General features: G+C 43.0%; 10 non-coding genes across 10 annotated transcripts; all 10 read right to left on the reverse strand.

Annotated features, from left to right (window-relative positions):
• Positions 1 to 703: 703 nt before the first annotated feature.
• On the reverse strand, positions 704 to 785 carry trnas-gcu. Its single transcript has one exon. It is a non-coding gene; the product is annotated as a tRNA-Ser (tRNA).
• A 7,955-nt stretch (positions 786 to 8,740) lies between these two features.
• Positions 8,741 to 8,822, reverse strand: trnas-gcu. The gene has a single exon. It is a non-coding gene; the product is annotated as a tRNA-Ser (tRNA).
• A 1,031-nt stretch (positions 8,823 to 9,853) lies between these two features.
• Positions 9,854 to 9,935, reverse strand: trnas-gcu. Its single transcript has one exon. It is a non-coding gene; the product is annotated as a tRNA-Ser (tRNA).
• A 1,566-nt stretch (positions 9,936 to 11,501) lies between these two features.
• Positions 11,502 to 11,583, reverse strand: trnas-gcu. The gene has a single exon. It is a non-coding gene; the product is annotated as a tRNA-Ser (tRNA).
• Positions 11,584 to 13,661: 2,078 nt separating this feature from the next.
• trnas-gcu lies at positions 13,662 to 13,743 on the reverse strand. Its single transcript has one exon. It is a non-coding gene; the product is annotated as a tRNA-Ser (tRNA).
• A 475-nt stretch (positions 13,744 to 14,218) lies between these two features.
• On the reverse strand, positions 14,219 to 14,300 carry trnas-gcu. Its single transcript has one exon. It is a non-coding gene; the product is annotated as a tRNA-Ser (tRNA).
• Positions 14,301 to 17,475: 3,175 nt separating this feature from the next.
• On the reverse strand, positions 17,476 to 17,557 carry trnas-gcu. The gene has a single exon. It is a non-coding gene; the product is annotated as a tRNA-Ser (tRNA).
• Positions 17,558 to 19,661: 2,104 nt separating this feature from the next.
• trnas-gcu lies at positions 19,662 to 19,743 on the reverse strand. Its single transcript has one exon. It is a non-coding gene; the product is annotated as a tRNA-Ser (tRNA).
• Positions 19,744 to 22,867: 3,124 nt separating this feature from the next.
• trnas-gcu lies at positions 22,868 to 22,949 on the reverse strand. Its single transcript has one exon. It is a non-coding gene; the product is annotated as a tRNA-Ser (tRNA).
• Positions 22,950 to 24,518: 1,569 nt separating this feature from the next.
• trnas-gcu lies at positions 24,519 to 24,600 on the reverse strand. Its single transcript has one exon. It is a non-coding gene; the product is annotated as a tRNA-Ser (tRNA).
• Positions 24,601 to 25,760: the final 1,160 nt, after the last annotated feature.

The raw sequence follows: 25,760 nt of genomic DNA on the forward strand, positions 1-25,760 counted from the left end.
TGGTGCTGAAAATCCAATTTTTTCAATGCCTTGCTATGGGGTCCTTGAATGAGCTATCGGACCGAAACGTTGGGGTCCGTCTCTATGGGCCGAGCCGGTTTCAATGCACCTAGTCTTCTGTCTCTGAGACTTTTCTAAATGTCGCCATTTTCGTAATGGTCAAAATGAATTGAAGTCATTGCAAATGTACGAGGCTATTTCTCGGTCCGAGAACCTTCTAGAGCCACCTAACTCACCACGCACTATCGACCCGAGGTCTAGAACAGGTTTCTAAAGTTTCGGAACTCTAGGTCTGACAGTTCTGTTTTAGCTCGAACAAAGCTAACTATTGGGCCATGTGTCGATCGCATCGAGACATTTAACAAATCTGTTGTCAGGCCGAGTTGTCTCAAGTGCTTGATGCGGTGTGTTGAGGTGTCGGTTCAAATACCAGCATTGAGGTTGCCCTTGGAAAAGCTATTCTTCAATACATGAATCTTATCAGTTTCTCTAGGATTGTGGGGGGATTCTATATTCATGTGGGGCAATGTAAGAGAGCAAGTATGTTTTGTGAAGAGGTTGGTGTTTTGATCCACACATGTAGTTCATTGCCTTCACCACTAAGATAACAATTCCTGTGCTCTCGCGGTGGCAGTCTTACCAGTGTTTGTGAAAGTCAAAATCTTCCAATGCCATAATAAAGTACAGAATTGTACTGGTTACACGATGAGGATGGGATTCAAACCCATGCATGCAGAGCACAATGGATTAGCAGTCCATCGCCTTAACCACTCGGCCACCTCATCATGTAATACCTATGTGGCAAATGACCTTAAAAAACTGTAGTTGCTGTATCGAAACCCTTGAATGAAATCTATGAAAGTTAGGCAGAACAATGGCAGGGCCATGTGTCGATCCCATCGAGACATTTAACAAATCTGTTGTCAGGCCGAGTTGTCTCAAGTGCTTGATGCGGTGTGTTGAGGTGTCGGATCAAATCACACCATTGAGGTTGCCCTTGGAAAAGCTATTCTTCAATTCATGAATCTTATCGGTTTCTCTCGGATTATGGAGGGATTCTATATTGGTGTTTTGATCCACACATGTAGTTCATCGCCTTCACCACTAAGATACCAAGTCCTGTGCTCTCGCGGTGGCAGTCGGCCATCTTACCAGTGTTTGTGAAAGTCAAAATCTTCCAATGCCATAATAATGTACAGAATTGTACTGGTTACACGATGAGGATGGGATTTGAACCCATGCATGCAGAGCACAATGGATTAGCAGTCCATCGCCTTAACCACTCGGTTCAAATACCAGCATTGAGGTTGCCCTTGGAAAAGATATTCTTCAATACATGAATCTTATCAGTTTCTCTAGGATTGTGGAGGGATTCTATATTCATGTGGGGCCATGCAAGAGAGGAAGTATGTTTTGTGAAGAGGTTGGTGTTTTGATCCACACATGTAGTTCATCGCCTTCACCACTAAGAGCAGTGATAGTTGTACATTTCCATCACTCGTTGTGTTGATTTCATCATCTCCATTAGGTGATGTTTTTTCACTATGGAATCATATTGTAAGTGCACGTGCATTTGCAATATGTTTCAATGTGCATTTACGATATGAAATTTTACATGTTCAAAAATGCAAAATTGACTGGTCTGATGAACACAGGATGGCCGAGCAGTGATAGTTGTACATTTCCATCACTCGTTGTGTTGATTTCATCATCTCCGTTAGGTGATGTTTTTTCACTATAGAATCCTATTGTAAGTGCACGTGCATTTGCAATATGTTTCAATGTGCATTTACCAACTGAAATTTGACATGCTCAAAAATGCTAAATTGACTGGTCTGATGAACACAGGATGGCCGAGCAGTGATAGTTGTACATTTCCATCACTCGTTGTGTTGATTTCATCATGTCCATTAGGTGATGTTTTTTCACTATAGAATCATATTGTAAGTGCACGTGCATTTGCAATATGTTTCAATGTGCATTTACCATATGAAATTTGACATGCTCAAAAATGCAAAATTGACTGGTCTGATGAACACAGGATGGCCGAGCAGTGAGAGTTGTACCTTTCCATCACTCGTTGTGTTGATTTCATCATGTCCATTTGTTTATGTTTTCTCACTTTTGCAAAGTCACTGTGCATTTGCAATATGGTTCAATGGGCATGTACCATCACGATTTTGTCATGCTATAAAAATGCTGCAGGAATGCAAAATTGACTGGCCTGATGAACACAGGATGGCCTGGCAGTGATAGTTTTTCCTTTCCATCACTCGTTGTGTTGATTTCATCATGTCCATTTGGTGATGTTTTTTCACTATAGAATCATATTGCAAATGCACGTGCATTGTTGTGCAACTGGTAACCCAAAAATAAAAATATGGTTGTAAATGCATTTACCGGGACTCCTATTATCCATGCCCGCTATGGGAGTACCCTACTACGGCTCTCTATCTATGGGGGCAGTCCTGAGTGCTTTATGGACTGTTTAAAATATTCTGATGGATACGCATTGTTGTGCAACTGGTGATTGAAAATAGGCACCTGGTAACCCAAAAATGAAAATATGGTTGTCAATGCATTTACCGGTCATTCTGATATTAATGCCCGCTATGGGAACACAGGATGGCCGGGCAGTGATAGTTGTTCCTTTCCATCACTCGTTGTGTTGATTTCATCATGTCCATTAGGTGATGTTTTTTTCACTATAGAATCATATTGCAAGTGCACGTGCATTTGCAATGTGGTTCAATGGACAATTACCATATGAAATTTGACATACTCAAAAATCCTGCAAAAATGCAAAATTGACTGGCCAAATGAACACAGGATGGCCGAGCAGTGAGAGTTGTACCTTTCCATCACTCGTTGTGTTGATTTCATCATGTCCATTTGTTTATGTTTTCTCACTTTTGCAAAGTCACTGTGCATTTGCAATATGGTTCAATGGGCAGGTACCATCACAAATTTGTCATGCTATAAAAATCCTGCAGGAATGTGAAATTGACTGGCCCGATGAACTCGGGATGGCTGGGCAGTGATTCTGGTTCATCTCAATGGCTCGTTAGGGTTGATTTCAGAATGTCACTTTTGGTGATGGTACCTCACTGTTTAAACATATTGCAAATGGACAAGAGTCACCAGCAAGTCACCGTCCATCAGTCAATTAGATATCATTCTGACACCAAACTGATACAAACTGACACTAAACCCACTTTTTCCAACCTGTTTCGTAGCCAACTATCACATACTTCAGAGCTGGCCCAAAATTCACAACGCCTTTGGTTCAAACCATAAAAAAAAACATAAAACATGTAGTTACGTTCTAGCTGCGGGTCCATTTCTTATGTAACTTGTAGGCCTAGCTGAGGTGACCCCGAATCCCAAGTTTCGGCTCGATCGGTCATTTGGTGTCCGAGCAAAACCCTAATTGGTGCTGAAAATCCACTTTTTTCCATGACTTGCTACGGGGTCCTTGAATGAGCTATCGGACAGAAACGTTGGGGTCTGTCTATATGGGCCGAGACGGTCGCAATGCACCTAGTCTTGTGTCTCTGAGACATTTCTAAATGTCGCCATTTTCGTAATGGTCAAAATGAATTGAAGTCATTGCAAATGTACAAAGCTGTTTCTCGGTCCGAGAACCGTCTAGAGCCACGTAACTCACCACGCACTATCGACCTGAGGTCTAGAACAGGATTCTAAAGTTTCGGAACTCTAGGTCTGACGGTTCTTTAAAAGTTCCAACAAGGTTAACTAATGCAGGCAGTGTATGTCTCTACGCACCCCAATGGGTCCCTACTTCCAAGCTGTGTGTATGTGTGATTTAGTTTTCCTTTGAAATTTTATGGGAAAAATGACTGATTTACAGTTCATGGGGTTGCCTAATCACACATGAAGTTTTGGACAGATCTGACTTTTTTAACCCCTCGAAACAGCCCCTGAGACACCAATTAAGGCACTTCCGGTTGGCACAGGAAGCTATAAGTCAACACATATCCTCACTGGGCTATGCTTTTACAGAATCCTGAGTTTTAAGTCCTTACGTTAAGAATTGACTGATTTACACAGGGTTGAATGCACTGTCTATCAAACTGCAGGCAGGTAATGGAAAAACACTTTTAGGGTGATTTTAACCACTTCCGGTTGGTCCAGGAAGCTTAGAATCAACACAGGTAGACCTCATACTGGCCTGATGGACTGTTACCAAAGACAGGTTCATACGGCATTCATAACCCATATAGACTTCAGGTTGAATTTAGGGGTAAAGGCAATGTATTCCTATGGGGAGAGAAGTCAATGCAAACTCTTTGAAGTAAACACCTTATTTTAACTATTAAGGGTTAATGCCACACGGTCAACGTTAGGCTTGCACGGATCGGAAGGACCTTAGGAACATACCTGAGGTCGAATTGTGCTTCTCACCCTAACGGTTCTCTCACTGTCACCGAAAAGCAAATGACGTTGTGGGGCAAGCTTCATTTTGGGCCTAATTTTCTAATGGTCGCTGCGCTTAGACCGAGCGAGCTACGGTCAAGCGGGATATCTCGTTGAACTCGGCACGGCCTAGAGATTATGTTTATGCCATTGCCTGCTCTCTGTGTCTTTGAGAACCACACTTTTTCACTCCATCCTTGCTGTGTGTGCGTGTGAGAGCTTTTCTTTGACATCTGTTGGGAGAAATGACTGATTTACAGTTCATGAGGGTTACCTAGTCACACATATGAAGTTTTGAAAAGATCTGACCTTTTTAACCCTTGGAAACTGCCACTGTGACACCATTAAAGGCACTTCCGGTTGGCACAGGAAGCTATAAATAAACCCATATCATGATTGGGGTATGCCTTTACATAATCCTGAGTTTTAAGTCTTTACGTTAAGAACTGAGTTATTTACGGAGGGTTTAGTGAGTGTGTGTTATTTCAGAAAATCATAGAAAATCACAGAAATCTCGCAGAGCTCCGCAGCACACTTTAAAAAGATTAGTAAGAACACCCTGCAACTGGATCTGTAACCGTTGAAAAAAAAAAACACCTATCCGTGAACATCACCAAGGTGTCGTTGTACGATTTCTCTTAAATGACGATAGATAAATGGCTGGTTCTTTTTTTATTGACACCGGAGGCTCCTTGACTTTGACGTGAAGTGGAAAAATAATTTCTCTATTTTCATTTTGGACCTTTAATGGCCATAACTCAAAAACCGTTGAGGCCTAGACGCCATGTTGTTCGGGGCCAACTGCCCATTATGCCGCCCCTACGCTCACCGAGTTTCGGCTTCTAAATATTTTCAGTTTTCGAGATAAGGCCCCGTCGTGAATCGTGATGTTTTGTCCAATAGCAATATGATTGCTTATGCCCTCTTGTGGGAATTTCCGGGACAGCGGAAAAATGACCTAAATCTAATTATTTTTGTAAAACGGAAACCGAATGTCCGACAAAGTTCCTTTGATGACTTCCTGGTAGGTCCGGCCCTGCCGCTCGGCCCGACGCCGTCCGCAAATTTTAGAAACGATTTCGGACGTCTAGTAAGGGACCGTACATTTGCAATATGGACTTTCTCACTAACCATACAGGTACTGCCGAAATCTTCCCTTAAGGTATGTAATACCTACGTGGCAAATGAGCTTAAAAAACTGTAGTTGCTGTATCGAAACCCTTGAATGAAATCTATGAAAGTTAGGCAGAGCAATGGCATTGACATGTGTCGATCCCATCGAGACATTTAACAAATCTGTTGTCAGGCCGAGTTGCCTCAAATGCTTGATGCGGTGTGTTGAGGTGTCGGTTCAAATACCAGCATTGAGGTTGCCCTTGGAAAAGATATTCTTCAATACATGAATCTTATCAGTTTCTCTAGGATTGTGGAGGGATTCTATATTCATGTGGGGCCATGCAAGAGAGGAAGTATGTTTTGTGAAGAGGTTGGTGTTTTGATCCACACATGTAGTTCATCGCCTTCACCACTAAGATACCAATTCCTGTGCTCTCGCGGTGGCAGTCGGCCATCTTACCAGTGTTTGTGAAAGTCAAAATCTTCCAATGCCATAATAATGTACAGAATTATACTGGTTACACGATGAGGATGGGATTTGAACCCATGCATGCAGAGCACAATGGATTAGCAGTCCATCGCCTTAACCACTCGGCCACCTAATACCTACGTTGCAAATGAGCTTAAAAAACTGTAGTTTCTGTATCAAAACCCTTGAATGAAATCTATGAAAGTTAGGCAGAGCAATGGCATTGACATGTGTCGATCCCATCGAGACATTTAACAAATATGTTGTCAGGCCGAGTTGCCTCAAATGCTTGATGTGGTGTGTTGAGGTGTCGGTTCAAATACCAGCATTGAGGTTCCCCTTGGAAAAGATATTCTTCAATACATGAATCTTATCAGTTTCTCTAGGATTGTGGAGGGATTCTATATTCATGTGGGGCCATGCAAGAGAGGAAATATGTTTTGTGAAGAGGTTGTTGTTTTGATCCACACATGTAGTTCATCGCATTCACCACTAAGATACCAATTCCTGTGCTCTCGCGGTGGCAGTCAGCCATCGAACCAGTGTTTGTGAAAGTCAAAATCTTCCAATGCCATAATTAAGTACAGAATTATACTGGTTACACGATGAGGATGGGATTTGAAACCATGCATGCAGAGCACAATGGATTAGCAGTCCATCGCCTTAACCACTCGGCCACCTCATCATGTAATACCTGCGTGGCAAATGAGCTTAAAAAACTGTAGTTGCTGTATCGAAACCCTTGAATGAAATCTATGAAAGTTAGGCAGAGCAATGGCATTGACATGTGTCGATCCCATCGAGACATTTAACAAATCTGTTGTCAGGCCGAGTTGCCTCAAATGCTTGATGCGGTGTGTTGAGGTGTCGGTTCAAATACCAGCATTGAGGTTGCCCTTGGAAAAGATATTCTTCAATACATGAATCTTATCAGTTTCTCTAGGATTGTGGAGGGATTCTATATTCATGTGGGGCCATGCAAGAGAGGAAATATGTTTTGTGAAGAGTTTTGATCCACACATGTAGTTCATCGCATTCACCACTAAGATACCAATTCCTGTGCTCTCGCGGTGGCAGTCGGCCATCTTACCAGTGTTTGTGAAAGTCAAAATCTTCTAATGCCATAATAAAGTACAGATTTGTACTGGTTACACGATGAGGATGGTATTCGAACCCATGCATGCAGAGCACAATGGATTAGCAGTCCATCACCTTAACCACTCGGCCACCTCGGCCATGTGTCGATCCCATCGAGACATTTAACAAATCTGTTGTCAGGCCGAGTTGTCTCAAGTGCTTGATGCGGTGTGTTGAGGTGTCGGTTCAATCCCACCATTGAGTTTGCCCTTGGAAAAGCTATTCTTCAATACATGAATCTTATCAGTTTCTCTAGGATTGTGGAGGGATTCTATATTCATGTGGGGCCATGCAAGAGAGGAAATATGTTTTGTGAAGAGTTTTGATCCACACATGTAGTTCATCGCATTCACCACTAAGATACCAATTCCTGTGCTCTCGCGGTGGCAGTCGGCCATCTTACCAGTGTTTGTGAAAGTCAAAATCTTCCAATGCCATAATAAAGTACAGAATTGTACTGGTTACACGATGAGGATGGGATTCAAACCCATGCATGCAGAGCACAACGGATTAGCAGTCCATCGCCTTAACCACTCGGCCACCTCATCATGTAATACCTATGTGGCAAATGAGCTTAAAAAACTGTAGTTGCTGTATCGAAACCCTTGAATGAAATCTATGAAAGTTAGGCAGAGCAATGGCAGGGCCATGTGTCGATCCCATCGAGACATTTAACAAATCTGTTGTCAGGCCGAGTTGTCTCAAGTGCTTGATGCGGTGTGTTGAGGTGTCGGTTCAAATACCAGCATTGAGGTTGCCCTTGGAAAAGCTATTCTTCAATACATGAATCTTATCAGTTTCTCTAGGATTGTGGAGGGATTCTATATTCATGTGGGGCCATGCAAGAGAGGAAGTATGTTTTGTGAAGAGGTTGGTGTTTTGATCTACACATGTAGTTCATCGCCTTCACCACTAAGATACCAATTCCTGTGCTCTCGCGGTGGCAGTCGGCCATCTTACCAGTGTTTGTGAAAGTCAAAATCTTCCAATGCCATAATAAAGTACAGAATTGTACTGGTTACAAGATGAGGATGGGATTCAAACCCATGCATGCAGAGCACAATGGATTAGCAGTCCATCACCTTAACCACTCGGCCACCTCATCATGTAATACCTACGTGGCAAATGAGCTTAAAAAACTGTAGTTGCTGTATCGAAACCCTTGAATGAAATCTATGAAAGTTAGGCAGAGCAATGGCAGGGCCATGTGTCGATCCCATCGAGACATTTAACAAATCTGTTGTCAGGCCGAGTTGCCTCAAATGCTTGATGCGGTGTGTTGAGGTGTCGGTTCAAATACCAGCATTGAGGTTGCCCTTGGAAAAGATATTCTTCAATACATGAATCTTATCAGTTTCTCTAGGATTGTGGAGGGATTCTATATTCATGTGGGGCCATGCAAGAGAGGAAGTATGTTTTGTGAAGAGGTTTGTTGTTTTGATCCACACATGAAGTTCATCGCCTTCACCACTAAGACAGCAAGTCCTGTGCTCTCGCGGTGGCAGTCGGCCATCTTACCAGTGTTTGTGAAAGTCAAAATCTTCCAATGCCATAATAAAGTATAGAATTGTACTGGTTACACGATGAGGATGGGATTCGAACCCATGCATGCAGAGCACAATGGATTAGCAGTCCATCGCCTTAACCACTCGGCCACCTCATCATGTAATACCTACGTGGCAAATGAGCTTAAAAACTGTAGTTGCTGTATCGAAACCCTTGAATGAAATCTGTGAAAGTTAGGCAGAGCAATGGCAGGGCCATGTGTCGATCCAATCGAGACATTTAACAAATCTGTTGTCAGGCCGAGTTGCCTCAAATGCTTGATGCGGTGTGTTGAGGTGTCCGTTCAAATACCAGCATTGAGGTTGCCCTTGGAAAAGCTATTCTTCAATACATGAATCTTATCAGTTTCTCTAGGATTGTGGAGGGATTCTATATTCATGTGGGGTCATGCAAGAGAGGAAGTATGTTTTGTGAAGAGGTTGGTGTTTTGATCCACACATGTAGTTCATCGCCTTCACCACTAAGATACCAATTCCTGTGCTCTCGCGGTGGCAGTCGGCCATCTTACCAGTGTTTGTGAAAGTCAAAATCTTCCAATGCCATAATAAAGTACAGAATTGTACTGGTTACACGATGAGGATGGGATTCGAACCCATGCATGCAGAGCACAATGGATTAGCAGTCCATCGCCTTAACCACTCGGCCAACTCATCATGTGATACCTACGTGGCACATGACCTTAAAAAACTGTAGTTGTTGTATCGAAACCCTTGAATGAAATCTATGAAAGTTAGGCAGAGCAATGGCATTGACATGTGTCGATCCCATCGAGAAATTTAACAAATCTGTTGTCAGGCCGAGTTGCCTCAAATGCTTGATGCGGTGTGTTGAGGTGTCGGTTCAAATACCAGCATTGAGGTTGCCCTTGGAAAAGCTATTCTTCAATACATGAATCTTATCAGTTTCTCTAGGATTGTGGAGGGATTCTATATTCATGTGGGGTCATGCAAGAGAGGAAGTATGTTTTGTGAAGAGGTTGGTGTTTTGATCCACACATGTAGTTCATCGCCTTCACCACTAAGATACCAATTCCTGTGCTCTCGCGGTGGCAGTCGGCCATCTTACCAGTGTTTGTGAAAGTCAAAATCTTCCAATGCCATAATAAAGTACAGAATTGTACTGGTTACACGATGAGGATGGGATTCGAACCCATGCATGCAGAGCACAATGGATTAGCAGTCCATCGCCTTAACCACTCGGCCACCTCATCATGTAAAACCTACGTGGCAAATGAGCTTAAAAACTGTAGTTGCTGTATCGAAACCCTTGAATGAAATCTATGAAAGTTAGGCAGAGCAATGGCATTGACATGTGTCGATCCCATCCAGACATTTAACAAATCTGTTGTCAGGCCGAGTTGCCTCAAATGCTTGATGCGGTGTGTTGAGGTGTCGGTTCAAATACCAGCATTGAGGTTGCCCTTGGAAAAGATATTCTTCAATACATGAATCTTATCAGTTTCTCTAGGATTGTGGAGGGATTCTATATTCATGTGGGGCCATGCAAGAGAGGAAGTATGTTTTGTGAAGAGGTTGGTGTTTTGATCCACACATGTAGTTCATCGCCTTCACCACTAAGATACCAATTCCTGTGCTCTCGCGGTGGAATATAGAATTTTACCAGTGTTTGTGAAAGTCAAAATCTTCCAATGCCATAATAAAGTACAGAATTGTACTGGTTACACGATGAGGATGTGATTCGAACCCATGCATGAAGAGCACAATGGATTAGCAGCCCATCGCCTTAACCACTCGGCCACCTCATCATGTAATACCTATGTGGCAAATGACCTTAAAAAACTGTAGTTGCTGTATCGAAACCCTTGAATGAAATCTATGAAAGTTAGGCAGAGCAATGGCAGGGCCATGTGTCGATCCCATCGAGACATTTAACAAATCTGTTGCCAGGCCGAGTTGTCTCAAGTGCTTGATGCGGTGTGTTGATGTGTCGGTTCAAATACCAGCATTGAGGTTGCCCTTGGAAAAGCTATTCTTCAATACATCAATCTTATCAGTTTCTCTAGGATTGTGGAGGGATTCTATATTCATGTGGGGCCATGTAAGAGAGCAAGTATGTTTTGTGAAGAGGTTGGTGTTTTGATCCACACATGTAGTTCATCGCCTTCACCACTAAGATACCAATTCCTGTGCTCTCGCGGTGGCAGTCGGCCATCTTACCAGTGTTTGTGAAAGTCAAAATCTTCCAATGCCATAATAAAGTACAGAATTGTACTGGTTACACGATGAGGATGGGATTCAAACCCATGCATGCAGAGCACACCTTAACCACTCGGCCACCTCATCATGTAATACCTACGTGGCAAATGAGCTTAAAAACTGTAGTTGCTGTATCGAAACCCTTGAATGAAATCTGTGAAAGTTAGGCAGAGCAATGGCAGGGCCATGTGTCGATCCAATCGAGACATTTAACAAATCTGTTGTCAGGCCGAGTTGCCTCAAATGCTTGATGCGGTGTGTTGAGGTGTCCGTTCAAATACCAGCATTGAGGTTGCCCTTGGAAAAGCTATTCTTCAATACATGAATCTTATCAGTTTCTCTAGGATTGTGGAGGGATTCTATATTCATGTGGGGTCATGCAAGAGAGGAAGTATGTTTTGTGAAGAGGTTGGTGTTTTGATCCACACATGTAGTTCATCGCCTTCACCACTAAGATACCAATTCCTGTGCTCTCGCGGTGGAATATAGAATTTTACCAGTGTTTGTGAAAGTCAAAATCTTCCAATGCCATAATAAAGTACAGAATTGTACTGGTTACACGATGAGGATGGGATTCGAACCCATGCATGCAGAGCACAATGGATTAGCAGTCCATCGCCTTAACCACTCGGCCACCTCATCATGTAATACCTATGTGGCAAATGACCTTAAAAACTGTAGTTGCTGTATCGAAACCCTTGAATGAAATCTATGAAAGTTAGGCAGAGCAATGGCAGGGCCATGTGTCGATCCCATCGAGACATTTAACAAATCTGTTGCCAGGCCGAGTTGTCTCAAGTGCTTGATGCGGTGTGTTGATGTGTCGGTTCAAATACCAGCATTGAGGTTGCCCTTGGAAAAGCTATTCTTCAATACATCAATCTTATCAGTTTCTCTAGGATTGTGGAGGGATTCTATATTCATGTGGGGCCATGTAAGAGAGCAAGTATGTTTTGTGAAGAGGTTGGTGTTTTGATCCACACATGTAGTTCATCGCCTTCACCACTAAGATACCAATTCCTGTGCTCTCGCGGTGGCAGTCGGCCATCTTACCAGTGTTTGTGAAAGTCAAAATCTTCCAATGCCATAATAAAGTACAGAATTGTACTGGTTACACGATGAGGATGGGATTCAAACCCATGCATGCAGAGCACACCTTAACCACTCGGCCACCTCATCATGTAATACCTACGTGGCAAATGAGCTTAAAAACTGTAGTTGCTGTATCGAAACCCTTGAATGAAATCTGTGAAAGTTAGGCAGAGCAATGGCAGGGCCATGTGTCGATCCAATCGAGACATTTAACAAATCTGTTGTCAGGCCGAGTTGCCTCAAATGCTTGATGCGGTGTGTTGAGGTGTCCGTTCAAATACCAGCATTGAGGTTGCCCTTGGAAAAGCTATTCTTCAATACATGAATCTTATCAGTTTCTCTAGGATTGTGGAGGGATTCAATATTCATGTGGGGTCATGCAAGAGAGGAAGTATGTTTTGTGAAGAGGTTGGTGTTTTGATCCACACATGTAGTTCATCGCCTTCACCACTAAGATACCAATTCCTGTGCTCTCGCGGTGGCAGTCGGCCATCTTACCAGTGTTTGTGAAAGTCAAAATCTTCCAATGCCATAATAAAGTACAGAATTGTACTGGTTACACGATGAGGATGGGATTCAAACCCATGCATGCAGAGCACACCTTAACCACTCGGCCACCTCATCATGTAATACCTACGTGGCAAATGAGCTTAAAAACTGTAGTTGCTGTATCGAAACCCTTGAATGAAATCTGTGAAAGTTAGGCAGAGCAATGGCAGGGCCATGTGTCGATCCAATCGAGACATTTAACAAATCTGTTGTCAGGCCGAGTTGTCTCAAGTGCTTGATGCGGTGTGTTGAGGTGTCGGTTCAAATTCCACCATTGAGGTTGCCCTTGGAAAAGCTATTCTTCAATACATGAATCTTATCAGTTTCTCTAGGATTGTGGAGGGATTCTATATTCATGTGGGGCCATGCAAGAGAGGAAATATGTTTTGTGAAGAGTTTTGATCCACACATGTAGTTCATCGCATTCACCACTAAGATACCAATTCCTGTGCTCTCGCGGTGGCAGTCGGCCATCTTACCAGTGTTTGTGAAAGTCAAAATCTTCCAATGCCATAATAAAGTACAGAATTGTACTGGTTACACGATGAGGATGGGATTCGAACCCATGCATGCAGAGCACACCTTAACCACTCGGCCACCTCATCATTTAATACCTACGTGGCAAATGAGCTTAAAAACTGTAGTTGCTGTATCGAAACCCTTGAATGAAATCTATGAAAGTTAGGCAGAGCAATGGCAGGGCCATGTGTCGATCCCATCGAGACATTTAACAAATCTGTTGTCAGGCCGAGTTGCCTCAAGTGCTTGATGCGGTGTGTTGAGGTGTCGGTTCAAATCCCACCATTGAGGTTGCCCTTGGAAAAGCTATTCTTCAATACATGAATCTTATCAGTTTCTCTAGGATTGTGGAGGGATTCTATATTCATGTGGGGCCATGCAAAAGAGGAAATATGTTTTGTGAAGAGGTTGGTGTTTTGATCCACACATGTAGTTCATCACATTCACCACTAAGATACCAATTCCTGTGCTCTCGCGGTGGCAGTCGGCCATCTTACCAGTGTTTGTGAAAGTCAAAATCTTCCAATGCCATAATAAAGCACAGAATTGTACTGGTTACACGATGAGGATGGGATTCGAACCCATGCATGCAGAGCACAATGGATTAGCAGTCCATCGCCTTAACCACTCGGCCACCTCATCATGTGATACCTACGTGGCACATGACCTTAAAAAACTGTAGTTGTTGTATCGAAACCCTTGAATGAAATCTATGAAAGTTAGGCAGAGCAATGGCATTGACATGTGTCGATCCCATCGAGAAATTTAACAAATCTGTTGTCAGGCCGAGTTGCCTCAAATGCTTGATGCGGTGTGTTGAGGTGTCGGTTCAAATACCAGCATTGAGGTTGCCCTTGGAAAAGCTATTCTTCAATACATGAATCTTATCAGTTTCTCTAGGATTGTGGAGGGATTCTATATTCATGTGGGGTCATGCAAGAGAGGAAGTATGTTTTGTGAAGAGGTTGGTGTTTTGATCCACACATGTAGTTCATCGCCTTCACCACTAAGATACCAATTCCTGTGCTCTCGCGGTGGCAGTCGGCCATCTTACCAGTGTTTGTGAAAGTCAAAATCTTCCAATGCAATAATAAAGTACAGAATTGTACTGGTTACACGATGAGGATGGGATTCGAACCCATGCATGCAGAGCACAATGGATTAGCAGTCCATCGCCTTAACCACTCGGCCACCTCATCACGTAAAACCTACGTGGCAAATGAGGTTAAAAAACTGTAGTTGCTGTATCGAAACCCTTGAATGAAATCTATGAAAGTTAGGCAGAGCAATGGCATTGACATGTGTCGATCCCATCCAGACATTTAACAAATCTGTTGTCAGGCCGAGTTGCCTCAAATGCTTGATGCGGTGTGTTGAGGTGTCGGTTCAAATACCAGCATTGAGGTTGCCCTTGGAAAAGATATTCTTCAATACATGAATCTTATCAGTTTCTCTAGGATTGTGGAGGGATTCTATATTCATGTGGGGCCATGCAAGAGAGGAAGTATGTTTTGTGAAGAGGTTGGTGTTTTGATCCACACATGTAGTTCATCGCCTTCACCACTAAGATACCAATTCCTGTGCTCTCGCGGTGGAATATAGAATTTTACCAGTGTTTGTGAAAGTCAAAATCTTCCAATGCCATAATAAAGTACAGAATTGTACTGGTTACACAATGAGGATGTGATTCGAACCCATGCATGCAGAGCACAATGGATTAGCAGTCCATCGCCTTAACCACTCGGCCACCTCATCATGTAATACCTATGTGGCAAATGACCTTAAAAAACTGTAGATGCTGTATCGAAACCCTTGAATGAAATCTATGAAAGTTAGGCAGAGCAATGGCAGGGCCATGTGTCGATCCCATCGAGACATTTAACAAATCTGTTGCCAGGCCGAGTTGTCTCAAGTGCTTGATGCGGTGTGTTGATGTGTCGGTTCAAATACCAGCATTGAGGTTGCCCTTGGAAAAGCTATTCTTCAATACATCAATCTTATCAGTTTCTCTAGGATTGTGGAGGGATTCTATATTCATGTGGGGCCATGTAAGAGAGCAAGTATGTTTTGTGAAGAGGTTGGTGTTTTGATCCACACATGTAGTTCATCGCCTTCACCACTAAGATACCAATTCCTGTGCTCTCGCGGTGGCAGTCGGCCATCTTACCAGTGTTTGTGAAAGTCAAAATCTTCCAATGCCATAATAAAGTACAGAATTGTACTGGTTACACGATGAGGATGGGATTCAAACCCATGCATGCAGAGCACACCTTAACCACTCGGCCACCTCATCATGTAATACCTACGTGGCAAATGAGCTTAAAAACTGTAGTTGCTGTATCGAAACCCTTGAATGAAATCTGTGAAAGTTAGGCAGAGCAATGGCAGGGCCATGTGTCGATCCAATCGAGACATTTAACAAATCTGTTGTCAGGCCGAGTTGCCTCAAATGCTTGATGCGGTGTGTTGAGGTGTCCGTTCAAATACCAGCATTGAGGTTGCCCTTGGAAAAGCTATTCTTCAATACATGAATCTTATCAGTTTCTCTAGGATTGTGGAGGGATTCTATATTCATGTGGGGTCATGCAAGAGAGGAAGTATGTTTTGTGAAGAGGTTGGTGTTTTGATCCACACATGTAGTTCATCGCCTTCACCACTAAGATACCAATTCCTGTGCTCTCGCGGTGGCAGTCGGCCATCTTACCAGTGTTTGTGAAAGTCAAAATCTTCCAATGCCATAATAAAGTACAGAATTGTACTGGTTACACGATGAGGATGGGATTCAAACCCATGCATGCAGAGCACACCTTAACCACTCGGCCACCTCATCATGTAATACCTACGTGGCAAATGAGCTTAAAAACTGTAGTTGCTGTATCGAAACCCTTGAATGAAATCTGTGAAAGTTAGGCAGAGCAATGGCAGGGCCATGTGTCGATCCAATCGAGACATTTAACAAATCTGTTGTCAGGCCGAGTTGCCTCAAATGCTTGATGCGGTGTGTTGAGGTGTCCGTTCAAATACCAGCATTGAGGTTGCCCTTGGAAAAGCTATTCTTCAATACATGAATCTTATCAGTTTCTCTAGGATTGTGGAGGGATTCTATATTCATGTGGGGTCATGCAAGAGAGGAAATATGTTTTGTGAAGAGGTTGGTGTTTTGATCCACACATGTAGTTCATCGCCTTCACCACTAAGATACCAATTCCTGTGCTCTCGCGGTGGAATATAGAATTTTACCAATGTTTGTGAAAGTCAAAATCTTCCAATGACATAATAAAGTACAGAATTGTACTGGTTACACGATGAGGATGGGATTCGAACCCATTCATGCAGAGCACAACGGATTAGCAGTCCATCGCCTTAACCACTCGGCCACCTCATCATGTAATACCTATGTGGCAAATGACCTTAAAAAACTGTAGTTGCTGTATCGAAACCCTTGAATGAAATCTATGAAAGTTAGGCAGAGCAATGGCAGGGCCATGTGTCGATCCCATCGAGACATTTAACAAATCTGTTGCCAGGCCGAGTTGTCTCAAGTGCTTGATGCGGTGTGTTGATGTGTCGGTTCAAATACCAGCATTGAGGTTGCCCTTGGAAAAGCTATTCTTCAATACATCAATCTTATCAGTTTCTCTAGGATTGTGGAGGGATTCTATATTCATGTGGGGCCATGTAAGAGAGCAAGTATGTTTTGTGAAGAGGTTGGTGTTTTGATCCACACATGTAGTTCATCGCCTTCACCACTAAGATACCAATTCCTGTGCTCTCGCGGTGGCAGTCGGCCATCTTACCAGTGTTTGTGAAAGTCAAAATCTTCCAATGCCATAATAAAGTACAGAATTGTACTGGTTACACGATGAGGATGGGATTCAAACCCATGCATGCAGAGCACACCTTAACCACTCGGCCACCTCATCATGTAATACCTACGTGGCAAATGAGCTTAAAAACTGTAGTTGCTGTATCGAAACCCTTGAATGAAATCTGTGAAAGTTAGGCAGAGCAATGGCAGGGCCATGTGTCGATCCAATCGAGACATTTAACAAATCTGTTGTCAGGCCGAGTTGCCTCAAATGCTTGCTCAATACCAGCATTGAGGTTGCCCTTGGAAAAGATATTCTTCAATATATGAATCTTATCAGTTTCTCTAGGATTGTGGAGGGATTCTATATTCATGTGGGGCCATGCAAGAGAGGAAGTATGTTTTGTGAAGAGGTTGGTGTTTTGATCCACACATGTAGTTCATCGCATTCACCACTAAGATACCAATTCCTGTGCTCTCGCGGTGGCAGTCGGCCATCTTACCAGTGTTTGTGAAAGTCAAAATCTTCCAATGCCATAATAAAGTACAGAATTGTACTGGTTACACAATGAGGATGGGATTCGAACCCATGCATGCAGAGCACAATGGATTAGCAGTCCATCGCCTTAACCACTCGGCCACCTCATCATGTGATACCTACGTGGCAAATGACCTTAAAAAACTGTAGTTGTTGTATCGAAACCCTTGAATGAAATCTATGAAAGTTAGGCAGAGCAATGGCAGGGCCATGTGTCGATCCAATCGAGACATTTAACAAATCTGTTTTCAGGCCGAGTTGCCTCAAATGCTTGATGCGGTGTGTTGAGGTGTCGGTTCAAATACCAGCATTGAGGTTGCCCTTGGAAAAGCTATTCTTCAATACATGAATCTTATCAGTTTCTCTAGGATTGTGGAGGGATTCTATATTCATGTGGGGCCATGCAAGAGAGGAAGTATGTTTTGTGAAGAGGTTGGTGTTTTGATCCACACATGTAGTTCATCGCCTTCACCACTAAGATACCAATTCCTGTGCTCTCGCGGTGGAATATAGAATTTTACCAGTGTTTGTGAAAGTCAAAATCTTCCAATGCCATAATAAAGTACAGAATTGTACTGGTTACACAATGAGGATGTGATTCAAACCCATGCATGCAGAGCACAATGGATTAGCAGTCCATCGCCTTAACCACTCGGCCACCTCATCATGTAATACCTATGTGGCAAATGACCTTAAAAAACTGTAGTTGCTGTATCGAAACCCTTGAATGAAATCTATGAAAGTTAGGCAGAGCAATGGCAGGGCCATGTGTCGATCCCATCGAGACATTTAACAAATCTGTTGCCAGGCCGAGTTGTCTCAAGTGCTTGATGCGGTGTGTTGATGTGTCGGTTCAAATACCAGCATTGAGGTTGCCCTTGGAAAAGCTATTCTTCAATACATCAATCTTATCAGTTTCTCTAGGATTGTGGAGGGATTCTATATTCATGTGGGGCCATGTAAGAGAGCAAGTATGTTTTGTGAAGAGGTTGGTGTTTTGATCCACACATGTAGTTCATCGCCTTCACCACTAAGATACCAATTCCTGTGCTCTCGCGGTGGCAGTCGGCCATCTTACCAGTGTTTGTGAAAGTCAAAATCTTCCAATGCCATAATAAAGTACAGAATTGTACTGGTTACACGATGAGGATGGGATTCAAACCCATGCATGCAGAGCACACCTTAACCACTCGGCCACCTCATCATGTAATACCTACGTGGCAAATGAGCTTAAAAACTGTAGTTGCTGTATCGAAACCCTTGAATGAAATCTGTGAAAGTTAGGCAGAGCAATGGCAGGGCCATGTGTCGATCCAATCGAGACATTTAACAAATCTGTTGTCAGGCCGAGTTGCCTCAAATGCTTGATGCGGTGTGTTGAGGTGTCCGTTCAAATACCAGCATTGAGGTTGCCCTTGGAAAAGCTATTCTTCAATACATGAATCTTATCAGTTTCTCTAGGATTGTGGAGGGATTCTATATTCATGTGGGGTCATGCAAGAGAGGAAGTATGTTTTGTGAAGAGGTTGGTGTTTTGATCCACACATGTAGTTCATCGCCTTCACCACTAAGATACCAATTCCTGTGCTCTCGCGGTGGCAGTCGGCCATCTTACCAGTGTTTGTGAAAGTCAAAATCTTCCAATGCCATAATAAAGTACAGAATTGTACTGGTTACACGATGAGGATGGGATTCAAACCCATGCATGCAGAGCACACCTTAACCACTCGGCCACCTCATCATGTAATACCTACGTGGCAAATGAGCTTAAAAACTGTAGTTGCTGTATCGAAACCCTTGAATGAAATCTGTGAAAGTTAGGCAGAGCAATGGCAGGGCCATGTGTCGATCCAATCGAGACATTTAACAAATCTGTTGTCAGGCCGAGTTGCCTCAAATGCTTGATGCGGTGTGTTGAGGTGTCCGTTCAAATACCAGCATTGAGGTTGCCCTTGGAAAAGCTATTCTTCAATACATGAATCTTATCAGTTTCTCTAGGATTGTGGAGGGATTCTATATTCATGTGGGGTCATGCAAGAGAGGAAGTATGTTTTGTGAAGAGGTTGGTGTTTTGATCCACACATGTAGTTCATCGCCTTCACCACTAAGATACCAATTCCTGTGCTCTCGCGGTGGAATATAGAATTTTACCAATGTTTGTGAAAGTCAAAATCTTCCAATGCCATAATAAAGTACAGAATTGTACTGGTTACACGATGAGGATGGGATTCGAACCCATGCATGCAGAGCACAATGGATTAGCAGTCCATCGCCTTAACCACTCGGCCACCTCATCATGTAATACCTATGTGGCAAATGACCTTAAAAAACTGTAGTTGCTGTATCGAAACCCTTGAATGAAATCTATGAAAGTTAGGCAGAGCAATGGCAGGGCCATGTGTCGATCCCATCGAGACATTTAACAAATCTGTTGCCAGGCCGAGTTGTCTCAAGTGCTTGATGCGGTGTGTTGATGTGTCGGTTCAAATACCAGCATTGAGGTTGCCCTTGGAAAAGCTATTCTTCAATACATCAATCTTATCAGTTTCTCTAGGATTGTGGAGGGATTCTATATTCATGTGGGGCCATGTAAGAGAGCAAGTATGTTTTGTGAAGAGGTTGGTGTTTTGATCCACACATGTAGTTCATCGCCTTCACCACTAAGATACCAATTCCTGTGCTCTCGCGGTGGCAGTCGGCCATCTTACCAGTGTTTGTGAAAGTCAAAATCTTCCAATGCCATAATAAAGTACAGAATTGTACTGGTTACACGATGAGGATGGGATTCAAACCCATGCATGCAGAGCACACCTTAACCACTCGGCCACCTCATCATGTAATACCTACGTGGCAAATGAGCTTAAAAACTGTAGTTGCTGTATCGAAACCCTTGAATGAAATCTGTGAAAGTTAGGCAGAGCAATGGCAGGGCCATGTGTCGATCCAATCGAGACATTTAACAAATCTGTTGTCAGGCCGAGTTGCCTCAAATGCTTGATGCGGTGTGTTGAGGTGTCCGTTCAAATACCAGCATTGAGGTTGCCCTTGGAAAAGCTATTCTTCAATACATGAATCTTATCAGTTTCTCTAGGATTGTGGAGGGATTCTATATTCATGTGGGGTCATGCAAGAGAGGAAGTATGTTTTGTGAAGAGGTTGGTGTTTTGATCCACACATGTAGTTCATCGCCTTTACCACTAAGATACCAATTCCTGTGCTCTCGCGGTGGCAGTCGGCCATCTTACCAGTGTTTGTGAAAGTCAAAATCTTCCAATGCCATAAAAAAGTACAGAATTCTACTGGTTACATTACATTTAAGTCAGTTAGCAGACGCTCTTACACGATGAGGATGGGATTCGAACCCATGCATGCAGAGCACAATGGATTAGCAGTCGATCGCCTTAACCACTCGGCCACCTCATCATGTAATACCTACGTGGCAAATGAGCTTAAAAAACTGTAGTTGCTGTATCGAAACCCTTGAATGAAATCTATGAAAGTTAGGCAGAGCAATGGCATTGACATGTGTCGATCCCATCGAGACATTTAACAAATCTGTTGTCAGGCCGAGTGTGGTGTGTTGAGGTGTCGGTTGAGGTGTGTTGAGGTGTCGGTTCAAATACCAGCATTGAGGTTGCCCTTGGAAAAGATATTCTTCAATATATGAATCTTATCAGTTTCTCTAGGATTGTGGAGGGATTCTATATTCATGTGGGGCCATGCAAGAGAGGAAGTATGTTTTGTGAAGAGGTTGGTGTTTTGATCCACACATGTAGTTCATCGCCTTCACCACTAAGATACCAATTCCTGTGCTCTCGCGGTGGCAGTCGGCCATCTTACCAGTGTTTGTGAAAGTCAAAATCTTCCAATGCCATAATAAAGTACAGAATTGTACTGGTTACACAATGAGGATGGGATTCGAACCCATGCATGCAGAGCACACCTTAACCACTCGGCCACCTCATCATGTAATACCTAAGTGGCAAATGAGCTTAAAAACTGTAGTTGCTGTATCGAAACCCTTGAATGAAATCTATGAAAGTTAGGCAGAGCAATGGCAGGGCCATGTGTCGATCCCATCGAGACATTGTGTTGAGGTGTCGGTTCAAATACCAGCATTGAGGTTGCCCTTGGAAAAGATATTCTTCAATATATGAATCTTATCAGTTTCTCTAGGATTGTGGAGGGATTCTATATTCATGTGGGGCCATGCAAGAGAGGAAGTATGTTTTGTGAAGAGGTTGGTGTTTTGATCCACACATGTAGTTCATCGCCTTCACCACTAAGATACCAATTCCTGTGCTCTCGCGGTGGCAGTCGGCCATCTTACCAGTGTTTGTGAAAGTCAAAATCTTCCAATGCCATAATAACGTACAGAATTGTACTGGTTACACAATGAGGATGGGATTCGAACCCATGCATGCAGAGCACACCTTAACCACTCGGCCACCTCATCATGTAATACCTAAGTGGCAAATGAGCTTAAAAACTGTAGTTGCTGTATCGAAACCCTTGAATGAAATCTATGAAAGTTAGGCAGAGCAATGGCAGGGCCATGTGTCGATCCCATCGAGACATTGTGTTGAGGTGTCGGTTCAAATACCAGCATTGAGGTTGCCCTTGGAAAAGATATTCTTCAATATATGAATCTTATCAGTTTCTCTAGGATTGTGGAGGGATTCTATATTCATGTGGGGCCATGCAAGAGAGGAAGTATGTTTTGTGAAGAGGTTGGTGTTTTGATCCACACATGTAGTTCATCGCCTTCACCACTAAGATACCAATTCCTGTGCTCTCGCGGTGGCAGTCGGCCATCTTACCAGTGTTTGTGAAAGTCAAAATCTTCCAATGCCATAATAAAGTACAGAATTGTACTGGTTACACAATGAGGATGGGATTCGAACCCATGCATGCAGAGCACACCTTAACCACTCGGCCACCTCATCATGTAATACCTAAGTGGCAAATGAGCTTAAAAACTGTAGTTGCTGTATCGAAACCCTTGAATGAAATCTATGAAAGTTAGGCAGAGCAATGGCAGGGCCATGTGTCGATCCCATCGAGACATTTAACAAATCTGTTGTCAGGCCGAGTTGCCTCAAGTGCTTGATGCGGTGTGTTGAGGTGTCGGTTCAAATCCCACCATTGAGGTTGCCCTTGGAAAAGCTATTCTTCAATACATGAATCTTATCAGTTTCTCTAGGATTGTGGAGGGATTCTATATTCATGTGGGGCCATGCAAAAGAGGAAATATGTTTTGTGAAGAGGTTGGTGTTTTGATCCACACATGTAGTTCATCGCATTCACCACTAAGATACCAATTCCTGTGCTCTCGCGGTGGCAGTCGGCCATCTTACCAGTGTTTGTGAAAGTCAAAATCTTCCAATGCCATAATAAAGTACAGAATTGTACTGGTTACACAATGAGGATGGGATTCGAACCCATGCATGCAGAGCACAATGGATTAGCAGTCCATCGCCTTAACCACTCGGCCACCTCATCATGTGATACCTACGTGGCAAATGACCTTAAAAAACTGTAGTTGTTGTATCGAAACCCTTGAATGAAATCTATGAAAGTTAGGCAGAGCAATGGCAGGGCCATGTGTCGATCCAATCGAGACATTTAACAAATCTGTTTTCAGGCCGAGTTGCCTCAAATGCTTGATGCGGTGTGTTGAGGTGTCGGTTCAAATACCAGCATTGAGGTTGCCCTTGGAAAAGCTATTCTTCAATACATGAATCTTATCAGTTTCTCTAAGATTGTGGAGGGATTCTATATTCATGTGGGGCCATGCAAGAGAGGAAGTATGTTTTGTGAAGAGTTTGGTGTTTTGATCCACACATGTAGTTCATCGCCTTCACCACTAAGATACCAATTCCTGTGCTCTTGCGGTGGCAGTCGGCCATCTTACCAGTGTTTGTGAAAGTCAAAATCTTCCAATGCCATAATAAAGTACAGAATTGTACTGGTTACACGATGAGGATGGGATTCGAACCCATGCATGCAGAGCAAAATGGATTAGCAGTCCATCGCCTTAACCACTCGGCCACCTCATCATGTAATACCTACGTGGCAAATGAGCTTAAAAAACTGTAGTTGCTGTATCGAAACCCTTGAATGAAATCTTTGAAAGTTAGGCAGAGCAATGGCATTGACATGTGTCGATCCCATCGAGACATTTAACAAATCTGTTGTCAGGCCGAGTTGCCTCAAATGCTTGATGCGGTGTGTTGAGGTGTCGGTTCAAATACCAGCATTGAGGTTGCCCTTGGAAAAGATATTCTTCAATATATGAATCTTATCAGTTTCTCTAGGATTGTGGAGGGATTCTATATTCATGTGGGGCCATGCAAGAGAGGAAGTATGTTTTGTGAAGAGGTTGGTGTTTTGATCCACACATGTAGTTCATCGCCTTCACCACTAAGATACCAATTCCTGTGCTCTCGCGGTGGCAGTCGGCCATCTTACCAGTGTTTGTGAAAGTCAAAATCTTCCAATGCCATAATAAAGTACAGAATTGTACTGGTTACACAATGAGGATGGGATTCGAACCCATGCATGCAGAGCACACCTTAACCACTCGGCCACCTCATCATGTAATACCTAAGTGGCAAATGAGCTTAAAAACTGTAGTTGCTGTATCGAAACCCTTGAATGAAATCTATGAAAGTTAGGCAGAGCAATGGCAGGGCCATGTGTCGATCCCATCGAGACATTTAACAAATCTGTTGTCAGGCCGAGTTGCCTCAAGTGCTTGATGCGGTGTGTTGAGGTGTCGGTTCAAATCCCACCATTGAGGTTGCCCTTGGAAAAGCTATTCTTCAATACATGAATCTTATCAGTTTCTCTAGGATTGTGGAGGGATTCTATATTCATGTGGGGCCATGCAAAAGAGGAAATATGTTTTGTGAAGAGGTTGGTGTTTTGATCCACACATGTAGTTCATCGCATTCACCACTAAGATACCAATTCCTGTGCTCTCGCGGTGGCAGTCGGCCATCTTACCAGTGTTTGTGAAAGTCAAAATCTTCCAATGCCATAATAAAGTACAGAATTGTACTGGTTACACAATGAGGATGGGATTCGAACCCATGCATGCAGAGCACAATGGATTAGCAGTCCATCGCCTTAACCACTCGGCCACCTCATCATGTGATACCTACGTGGCAAATGACCTTAAAAAACTGTAGTTGTTGTATCGAAACCCTTGAATGAAATCTATGAAAGTTAGGCAGAGCAATGGCAGGGCCATGTGTCGATCCAATCGAGACATTTAACAAATCTGTTTTCAGGCCGAGTTGCCTCAAATGCTTGATGCGGTGTGTTGAGGTGTCGGTTCAAATACCAGCATTGAGGTTGCCCTTGGAAAAGCTATTCTTCAATACATGAATCTTATCAGTTTCTCTAGGATTGTGGAGGGATTCTATATTCATGTGGGGCCATGCAAGAGAGGAAGTATGTTTTGTGAAGAGTTTGGTGTTTTGATCCACACATGTAGTTCATCGCCTTCACCACTAAGAGCAGTGATAGTTGTACATTTCCATCACTCGTTGTGTTGATTTCATCATCTCCGTTAGGTGATGTTTTTTCACTATAGAATCGTATTGTAAGTGCACGTGCATTTGCAATATGTTTCAATGTGCATTTACCATATGAAATTTGACATGCTCAAAAATGCAAAATTGACTGGTCTGATGAACACAGGATGGCCGAGCAGTGAGAGTTGTACCTTTCCATCACTCGTTGTGTTGATTTCATCATGTCCATTTGTTTATGTTTTCTCACTTTTGCAAAATCACTGTGCATTTGCAATATGGTTCAATGGGCATGTACCATCACGATTTTGTCATGCTATAAAAATGCTGCAGGAATGCAAAATTGACTGGCCTGATGAACACAGGATGGCCTGGCAGTGATAGTTGTTCCTTTCCATCACTCGTTGTGTTGATTTCATCATGTCCATTTGGTGATGTTTTTTCACTATAGAATCATATTGCAAATGCACGTGCATTGTTGTGCAACTGGTAACCCAAAAATAAAAATATGGTTGTAAATGCATTTACCGGGACTCCTATTATCCATGCCCGCTATGGGAGTACCCTACTACGGCTCTCTATCTATGGGGGCAGTCCTGAGTGCTTTATGGACTGTTTAAAATATTCTGATGGATACGCATTGTTGTGCAACTGGTGATTGAAAATAGGCACCTGGTAACCCAAAAATGAAAATATGGTTGTGAATGCATTTACCGGTCATTCTGATATTAATGCCCGCTATGGGAACACAGGATGGCCGGGCAGTGATAGTTGT

The sequence above is a fragment of the Oncorhynchus gorbuscha genome, linkage group LG07 (assembly GCF_021184085.1).
Source record: "Oncorhynchus gorbuscha isolate QuinsamMale2020 ecotype Even-year linkage group LG07, OgorEven_v1.0, whole genome shotgun sequence".
NCBI lineage: Eukaryota > Metazoa > Chordata > Actinopteri > Salmoniformes > Salmonidae > Oncorhynchus > Oncorhynchus gorbuscha.